The sequence below is a fragment of the Halictus rubicundus genome, unplaced genomic scaffold (assembly GCF_050948215.1).
Source record: "Halictus rubicundus isolate RS-2024b unplaced genomic scaffold, iyHalRubi1_principal scaffold0181, whole genome shotgun sequence".
NCBI classification, from domain to species: domain Eukaryota; kingdom Metazoa; phylum Arthropoda; class Insecta; order Hymenoptera; family Halictidae; genus Halictus; species Halictus rubicundus.
In genome coordinates this window covers 21157-31734 of record NW_027488722.1, presented here as the reverse complement: position 1 = coordinate 31734, position 10578 = coordinate 21157, and positions in this window count along the sequence as shown.

The following is a 10578-nucleotide window of genomic DNA, read 5'->3' as shown; positions in this document are numbered from 1 at the left end:
GGATAGGATAGGATAGAGGATAGGATAAGAAAAAGGATAGGATAGGATGGGATAGAGGATAGGATAGGATAGAGGATAGGATAGGATACAGGATAGGATAGGATAGAGGAAAGGATAGGATACAGGATAGGATAGGATAGAGGATAGGATAGGATAGAGGATAGGATAGGACAGAGGATAGGATAGGAAAGAGGGTAGGATAGGATAGAGGATAGGATAGAGGATAGGATAGGATAAAGGATAGGATAGGATAGGATAGAGGATAGGATAGGATAGAGTATAGGATAGGATAGAGGATAGGATTGGATAGAGGATAGGATAGGATAGAGGATAGGATAGGATACAGGATAGGATAGGATAGAGGATAGGATAGGGGAATGGATAGGATAGACGATAGGAGACAATAGGGGATAGGATAGGTGATTGGATAGGATAGAGGACAGGAGACGATAGAGGATAGGATAGGATAGAGGATAGGATAGGTTAGATGATATTATAGGATAGAGGATAGGATATTATAGAGGATAGGATAATATAGAGGATAGGATAGGATAGAGGATAGGATAGGATAGAGGATAGGATAGGATAGAGGATATAATAGGATTGAGGAAAGGATAGGATAGAGGATAGGATAGGATAGAGGATAGGATAGGATAGAGGATAGGATAGGATAGAGGATAGGATAGGATAGAGGAAAGGATAGGATAGAGGATAGGATAGGATAGAGGATAGGATAGGATAGAGGATAGGATAGGACAGAGGATAGGATAGGAAAGAGGGTAGGATAGGATAGAGGATAGGATAGGCTAGAGGATAGGATAGGATAAAGGATAGGATAGGATAGGATAGAGGATAGGATAGGATAGAGGATAGGATAGAGGATAGGATAGAGGATAGGATAGAGGATAGGATAGGATAGAGGATAGGATTGGATAGAGGATAGGATAGAGGATAGGATAGGATAGAGGATAGGATTGGATAGAGGATAGGATAGGACAGAGGATAGGATAGGAAAGAGGGTAGGATAGGATAGAGGATAGCATAGAGGATAGGATAGAGGATAGGATAGGATAAAGGATAGGATAGGATAGGATAGAGGATAGGATAGGATAGAGTATAGGATAGGATAGAGGATAGGATTGGATAGAGGATAGGATAGGATAGAGGATAGGATAGGATACAGGATAGGATAGGATAGAGGATAATATAGGATAGAGGATAGGATAGGGTAGAGGATAGGATAGGATAGAGAATAGGATAGGATAGAGGATATAATAGGATTGAGGAAAGGATAGGATAGAGGATAGCATAGGATAGAGGATAGGATTGGATAGAGGATAGGATAGGATAGAGGATAGGATAGGATACAGGATAGGATAGGATAGAGGATAATATAGGATAGAGGATAGGATAGGATAGAGCATAGGATAGGGTAGAGGATAGGATAGGATAGAGAATAGGATAGGATAGAGGATATAATAGGATTGAGGAGAGGATAGGATAGAGGATAGCATAGGATAGAGGATAGGATAGGATAGAGGATATAATAGGATTGAGGAAAGGATAGGATAGAGGATAGGATAGGATAGAGGATAGGATAAGGTAGAGGAAGTATAGGATAGAGGAGAGGATAAGATAGAGGATAGGATAGGATAGAGGATAGGATAGGATTGAGGATAGGATATAGGATAGGATAGGATAGAGGCTAGGATAGGATAGAGGATAGGATAGGATAGAGGATAGGATATGATAGAGGATAGGATAGGATACGATAGAGGATAGGATAGAGGATCGGATAGAGGATAGGATAGGATAGAGGATAGGATAGGATAGAGGATAGAGTAGGATAGAGGATAGAGTAGGATAGAGGATAGGATAGGGTAGAGGATAGGATTGGATAGAGGATCGGATAGAGGATAGGATTGGATAGATGATATTATAGGATAGATAATAGGATAGGCTAGATGATATTATAGGATAGAGGATAGGATAAGATAGAGGATAGGATAGGGGAATGGATAGGATAGACCATAGGAGACAATAGGGGATAGGATAGGTGATTGGATAGGATAGAGGACAGGAGACGATAGAGGATAGGATAGGATAGAGGATAGGATAGGTTAGATGATATTATAGGATAGAGGATAGGATAGGATAGAGGATAGGATATTATAGAGGATAGGATAATATAGAGGATAGGATAGGATAGAGGATAGGATAGGATAGAGGATAGGATAGGATAGAGGATAGGATTGGATAGAGGAAAGGATAGGATAGAGGATAGGATAGGATAGAGGATAGGATAGGATAGAGGATAGGATAGGATAGAGGAAAGGATAGGATAGAGGATAGGATAGAATAGAGGATAGGATAGGATTGAGGATAGGATAGAGGATAGGATAGGATAGAGGATAGGATAGAGGATAGGATAGAGGATAGGATAGAGGATAGGATAGAGGATAGGATAGAGGATAGGATAGGATAGAGGATAGGATAGGATAGAGGATAGGATAGGATAGAGGATATGATAGGATAGGATAGAGGATAGGATAGAGGATAGGATAGGATAGAGGATCGGATAGAGGATAGGATAGGATAGAGGATAGGATAGGATAGAGGAAAGGATAGGATAGAGGATAGGATAGGTAATTGGATAGGATAGAGGATAGGATAGGATAGAGGATAGGATAAGAAAAAGGATAGGATAGGATGGGATAGAGGATAGGATAGGATAGAGGATAGGATAGGATACAGGATAGGATAGGATAGAGGAAAGGATAGGATACAGGATAGGATAGAGGATAGGATAGGATAGAGGATAGGATAGGACAGAGGATAGGATAGGAAAGAGGGTAGGATAGGATAGAGGATAGGATAGGATAGAGGATAGGATTGGATAGAGGATAGGATAGAGGATAGGATAGAGGATAGGATAGGATAGAGGATAGAATAGGATAGAGGATAGAACAGGATAGAGGATAGGATGGGATAAAGGATAGGATAGGATAGAGGATAGGATAGGATAGAGGATAGGATAAGGTAGAGGAAGTATAGGATAGAGGAGAGGATAAGATAGAGGATAGGATAGGATAGAGGATAGGATAGGATAGGATAGAGGATAGGATAGAGGATAGGATAGGATAGAGGATCGGATAGAGGATAGGATAGGATAGAGGATAGGATAGGATAGAGGAAAGGATAGGATAGAGGATAGGATAGGTAATTGGATAGGATAGAGGATAGGATAGGATAGAGGATAGGATAAGAAAAAGGATAGGATAGGATGGGATAGAGGATAGGATAGGATAGAGGATAGGATAGGATACAGGATAGGATAGGATAGAGGAAAGGATAGGATACAGGATAGGATAGGATAGAGGATAGGATAGGATAGAGGATAGGATAGGACAGAGGATAGGATAGGAAAGAGGGTAGGATAGGATACAGGATAGGATAGAGGATAGGATAGGATAAAGGATAGGATAGGATAGGATAGAGGATAGGATAGGATAGAGTATAGGATAGGATAGAGGATAGGATTGGATAGAGGATAGGATAGGATAGAGGATAGGATAGGATACAGGATAGGATAGGATAGAGGATAGGATAGGGGAATGGATAGGATAGACGATAGGAGACAATAGGGGATAGGATAGGTGATTGGATAGGATAGAGGACAGGAGACGATAGAGGATAGGATAGGATAGAGGATAGGATAGGTTAGATGATATTATAGGATAGAGGATAGGATATTATAGAGGATAGGATAATATAGAGGATAGGATAGGATAGAGGATAGGATAGGATAGAGGATAGGATAGGATAGAGGATATAATAGGATTGAGGAAAGGATAGGATAGAGGATAGGATAGGATAGAGGATAGGATAGGATAGAGGATAGGATAGGATAGAGGATAGGATAGGATAGAGGAAAGGATAGGATAGAGGATAGGATAGGATAGAGGATAGGATAGGATAGAGGATAGGATAGGACAGAGGATAGGATAGGAAAGAGGGTAGGATAGGATAGAGGATAGGATAGGCTAGAGGATAGGATAGGATAAAGGATAGGATAGGATAGGATAGAGGATAGGATAGGATAGAGGATAGGATAGAGGATAGGATAGAGGATAGGATAGAGGATAGGATAGGATAGAGGATAGGATTGGATAGAGGATAGGATAGAGGATAGGATAGGATAGAGGATAGGATTGGATAAAGGATAGGATAGGATAGGATAGAGGATAGGATAGGATAGAGTATAGGATAGGATAGAGGATAGGATTGGATAGAGGATAGGATAGGATAGAGGATAGGATAGGATACAGGATAGGATAGGATAGAGGATAATATAGGATAGAGGATAGGATAGGGTAGAGGATAGGATAGGATAGAGAATAGGATAGGATAGAGGATATAATAGGATTGAGGAAAGGATAGGATAGAGGATAGCATAGGATAGAGGATAGGATTGGATAGAGGATAGGATAGGATAGAGGATAGGATAGGATACAGGATAGGATAGGATAGAGGATAATATAGGATAGAGGATAGGATAGGATAGAGCATAGGATAGGGTAGAGGATAGGATAGGATAGAGAATAGGATAGGATAGAGGATATAATAGGATTGAGGAGAGGATAGGATAGAGGATAGCATAGGATAGAGGATAGGATAGGATAGAGGATATAATAGGATTGAGGAAAGGATAGGATAGAGGATAGGATAGGATAGAGGATAGGATAAGGTAGAGGAAGTATAGGATAGAGGAGAGGATAAGATAGAGGATAGGATAGGATAGAGGATAGGATAGGATTGAGGATAGGATAGAGGATAGGATAGGATAGAGGCTAGGATAGGATAGAGGATAGGATAGGATAGAGGATAGGATATGATAGAGGATAGGATAGGATACGATAGAGGATAGGATAGAGGATCGGATAGAGGATAGGATAGGATAGAGGATCGGATAGAGGATAGGATAGGATAGAGGATAGGATAGGATAGAGGATAGAGTAGGATAGAGGATAGAGTAGGATAGAGGATAGGATAGGGTAGAGGATAGGATAGGATAGAGGATAGAGTAGGATAGATAATAGGATAGGCTAGATGATATTATAGGATAGAGGATAGGATAAGATAGAGGATAGGATAGGGGAATGGATAGGATAGACCATAGGAGACAATAGGGGATAGGATAGGTGATTGGATAGGATAGAGGACAGGAGACGATAGAGGATAGGATAGGATAGAGGATAGGATAGGTTAGATGATATTATAGGATAGAGGATAGGATAGGATAGAGGATAGGATATTATAGAGGATAGGATAATATAGAGGATAGGATAGGATAGAGGATAGGATAGGATAGAGGATAGGATAGGATAGAGGATAGGATTGGATAGAGGAAAGGATAGGATAGAGGATAGGATAGGATAGAGGATAGGATAGGATAGAGGATAGGATAGGATAGAGGAAAGGATAGGATAGAGGATAGGATAGAATAGAGGATAGGATAGGATTGAGGATAGGATAGAGGATAGGATAGGATAGAGGATAGGATAGAGGATAGGATAGAGGATAGGATAGAGGATAGGATAGGATAGAGGATAGGATAGGATAGAGGATAGGATAGGATAGAGGATATGATAGGATAGGATAGAGGATAGGATAGAGGATAGGATAGGATAGAGGATCGGATAGAGGATAGGATAGGATAGAGGATAGGATAGGATAGAGGAAAGGATAGGATAGAGGATAGGATAGGTAATTGGATAGGATAGAGGATAGGATAGGATAGAGGATAGGATAAGAAAAAGGATAGGATAGGATGGGATAGAGGATAGGATAGGATAGAGGATAGGATAGGATACAGGATAGGATAGGATAGAGGAAAGGATGGGATACAGGATAGGATAGAGGATAGGATAGGATAGAGGATAGGATAGGACAGAGGATAGGATAGGAAAGAGGGTAGGATAGGATAGAGGATAGGATAGGATAGAGGATAGGATTGGATAGAGGATAGGATAGAGGATAGGATAGAGGATAGGATAGGATAGAGGATAGAATAGGATAGAGGATAGAACAGGATAGAGGATAGGATGGGATAAAGGATAGGATAGGATAGAGGATAGGATAGGATAGAGGATAGGATAAGGTAGAGGAAGTATAGGATAGAGGAGAGGATAAGATAGAGGATAGGATAGGATAGAGGATAGGATAGGATTGAGGATAGGATAGGATAGAGGATAGGATAGGATAGAGGATAGAATAGGATAGAGGATAGGATAGGATAGAGGATAGGATATGATAGAGGATAGGATAGGATACGATAGAGGATAGGATAGAGAATCGGATAGAGGATAGGATATGATAGAGGATAGGATAGGATACGATAGAGGATAGGATAGAGGATAGGATAGAGGATAGGATAGGATAGAGGATCGGATAGAGGATAGGATAGGATAGAGGATAGGATAGGATAGGATAGAGGATAGGATAGGGTAGAGGATAGGATAGGATAGAGGATAGGATTGGATAGAGGATAGGATAGGATAGAGGATAGGATAGGATACAGGATAGGATAAGATAGAGGATAATATAGGATAGAGGATAGGATAGGATAGAGGATAGGATAGGATAGAGGATAGGATAGGATAGAGGATAGGATAGGATAGAGGATAGGATAGGATAGAGGATAGGATAGGATAGAGGATAGGATAGGATAGAGGATAGGATAGGATAGAGGATAGGATAGGATAGAGGATAGGATTGGATAGAGGATAGGATAGAGGATAGGATAGAGGATAGGATAGGATAGAGGATAGGAGAGGATAGAGGATAGGATAGGATAGAGGATAGAGGATAGGATAGGATAGAGGATAGGATTGGATAGAGGATAGGATAGGATAGAGGATAGGATAGGATACAGGATAGGATAGGATAGAGGATAATATAGGATAGAGGATAGGATAGGATAGAGGATAGGATAGGATAGAGGATAGGATAGGATAGAGGATAGGATAGGTAATTGGATAGGATAGAGGATAGGATAGGATAGAGTATAGGATAGGATACAGGATGGGATAGGATAGAGGATAATATAGGATAGAGGATAGGATAGGATAGAGGATAGGATAGGATAGAGGATAGGATAGGATAGAGGATAGGATAGGATAGAGGATAGGATAGGATAGAGGATATAATAGGATAGAGGATATAATAGGATTGAGGAAAGGATAGGATAAAGGATAGGATAGGATAGAGGATAGGATAGGATAGAGGATAGGATAGGATAGAGGATAGGATAGGATAGGATAGAGGATAGGATAGAGGATAGCATAGGATAGAGGATCGGATAGAGGATAGGATAGGATAGAGGATAGGATAGGATAGGATAGGATAGGATAGAGGATAGGATAGGGTAGAGGATAGGATAGGATAGAGGATAGGATTGGATAGAGGATAGGATAGGATAGAGGATAGGATAGGATAGAGGATAGGATAGGATAGAGGATATAATAGGATTGAGGAAAGGATAGGATAGAGGATAGGATAGGATAGAGGATAGCATAGGATAGAGGATAGGATTGGATAGAGGATAGGATAGGATAGAGGATAGGATAGGATACAGGATAGGATAGGATAGAGGATAATATAGGATAGAGGATAGGATAGGATAGAGCATAGGATAGGGTAGAGGATAGGATAGGATAGAGAATAGGATAGGATAGAGGATATAATAGGATTGAGGAGAGGATAGGATAGAGGATAGCATAGGATAGAGGATAGGATAGGATAGAGGATATAATAGGATTGAGGAAAGGATAGGATAGAGGATAGGATAGGATAGAGGATAGGATAAGGTAGAGGAAGTATAGGATAGAGGAGAGGATAAGATAGAGGATAGGATAGGATAGAGGATAGGATAGGATTGAGGATAGGATATAGGATAGGATAGGATAGAGGCTAGGATAGGATAGAGGATAGGATAGGATAGAGGATAGGATATGATAGAGGATAGGATAGGATACGATAGAGGATAGGATAGAGGATCGGATAGAGGATAGGATAGGATAGAGGATAGGATAGGATAGAGGATAGAGTAGGATAGAGGATAGAGTAGGATAGAGGATAGGATAGGGTAGAGGATAGGATTGGATAGAGGATCGGATAGAGGATAGGATTGGATAGATGATATTATAGGATAGATAATAGGATAGGCTAGATGATATTATAGGATAGAGGATAGGATAAGATAGAGGATAGGATAGGGGAATGGATAGGATAGACCATAGGAGACAATAGGGGATAGGATAGGTGATTGGATAGGATAGAGGACAGGAGACGATAGAGGATAGGATAGGATAGAGGATAGGATAGGTTAGATGATATTATAGGATAGAGGATAGGATAGGATAGAGGATAGGATATTATAGAGGATAGGATAATATAGAGGATAGGATAGGATAGAGGATAGGATAGGATAGAGGATAGGATAGGATAGAGGATAGGATTGGATAGAGGAAAGGATAGGATAGAGGATAGGATAGGATAGAGGATAGGATAGGATAGAGGATAGGATAGGATAGAGGAAAGGATAGGATAGAGGATAGGATAGAATAGAGGATAGGATAGGATTGAGGATAGGATAGAGGATAGGATAGGATAGAGGATAGGATAGAGGATAGGATAGAGGATAGGATAGAGGATAGGATAGGATAGAGGATAGGATAGGATAGAGGATAGGATAGGATAGAGGATATGATAGGATAGGATAGAGGATAGGATAGAGGATAGGATAGGATAGAGGATCGGATAGAGGATAGGATAGGATAGAGGATAGGATAGGATAGAGGAAAGGATAGGATAGAGGATAGGATAGGTAATTGGATAGGATAGAGGATAGGATAGGATAGAGGATAGGATAAGAAAAAGGATAGGATAGGATGGGATAGAGGATAGGATAGGATAGAGGATAGGATAGGATACAGGATAGGATAGGATAGAGGAAAGGATAGGATACAGGATAGGATAGAGGATAGGATAGGATAGAGGATAGGATAGGACAGAGGATAGGATAGGAAAGAGGGTAGGATAGGATAGAGGATAGGATAGGATAGAGGATAGGATTGGATAGAGGATAGGATAGAGGATAGGATAGAGGATAGGATAGGATAGAGGATAGAATAGGATAGAGGATAGAACAGGATAGAGGATAGGATGGGATAAAGGATAGGATAGGATAGAGGATAGGATAGGATAGAGGATAGGATAAGGTAGAGGAAGTATAGGATAGAGGAGAGGATAAGATAGAGGATAGGATAGGATAGAGGATAGGATAGGATAGGATAGAGGATAGGATAGAGGATAGGATAGGATAGAGGATCGGATAGAGGATAGGATAGGATAGAGGATAGGATAGGATAGAGGAAAGGATAGGATAGAGGATAGGATAGGTAATTGGATAGGATAGAGGATAGGATAGGATAGAGGATAGGATAAGAAAAAGGATAGGATAGGATGGGATAGAGGATAGGATAGGATAGAGGATAGGATAGGATACAGGATAGGATAGGATAGAGGAAAGGATAGGATACAGGATAGGATAGGATAGAGGATAGGATAGGATAGAGGATAGGATAGGACAGAGGATAGGATAGGAAAGAGGGTAGGATAGGATACAGGATAGGATAGAGGATAGGATAGGATAAAGGATAGGATAGGATAGGATAGAGGATAGGATAGGATAGAGTATAGGATAGGATAGAGGATAGGATTGGATAGAGGATAGGATAGGATAGAGGATAGGATAGGATACAGGATAGGATAGGATAGAGGATAGGATAGGGGAATGGATAGGATAGACGATAGGAGACAATAGGGGATAGGATAGGTGATTGGATAGGATAGAGGACAGGAGACGATAGAGGATAGGATAGGATAGAGGATAGGATAGGTTAGATGATATTATAGGATAGAGGATAGGATATTATAGAGGATAGGATAATATAGAGGATAGGATAGGATAGAGGATAGGATAGGATAGAGGATAGGATAGGATAGAGGATATAATAGGATTGAGGAAAGGATAGGATAGAGGATAGGATAGGATAGAGGATAGGATAGGATAGAGGATAGGATAGGATAGAGGATAGGATAGGATAGAGGAAAGGATAGGATAGAGGATAGGATAGGATAGAGGATAGGATAGGATAGAGGATAGGATAGGACAGAGGATAGGATAGGAAAGAGGGTAGGATAGGATAGAGGATAGGATAGGCTAGAGGATAGGATAGGATAAAGGATAGGATAGGATAGGATAGAGGATAGGATAGGATAGAGGATAGGATAGAGGATAGGATAGAGGATAGGATAGAGGATAGGATAGGATAGAGGATAGGATTGGATAGAGGATAGGATAGAGGATAGGATAGGATAGAGGATAGGATTGGATAAAGGATAGGATAGGATAGGATAGAGGATAGGATAGGATAGAGTATAGGATAGGATAGAGGATAGGATTGGATAGAGGATAGGATAGGATAGAGGATAGGATAGGATACAGGATAGGAT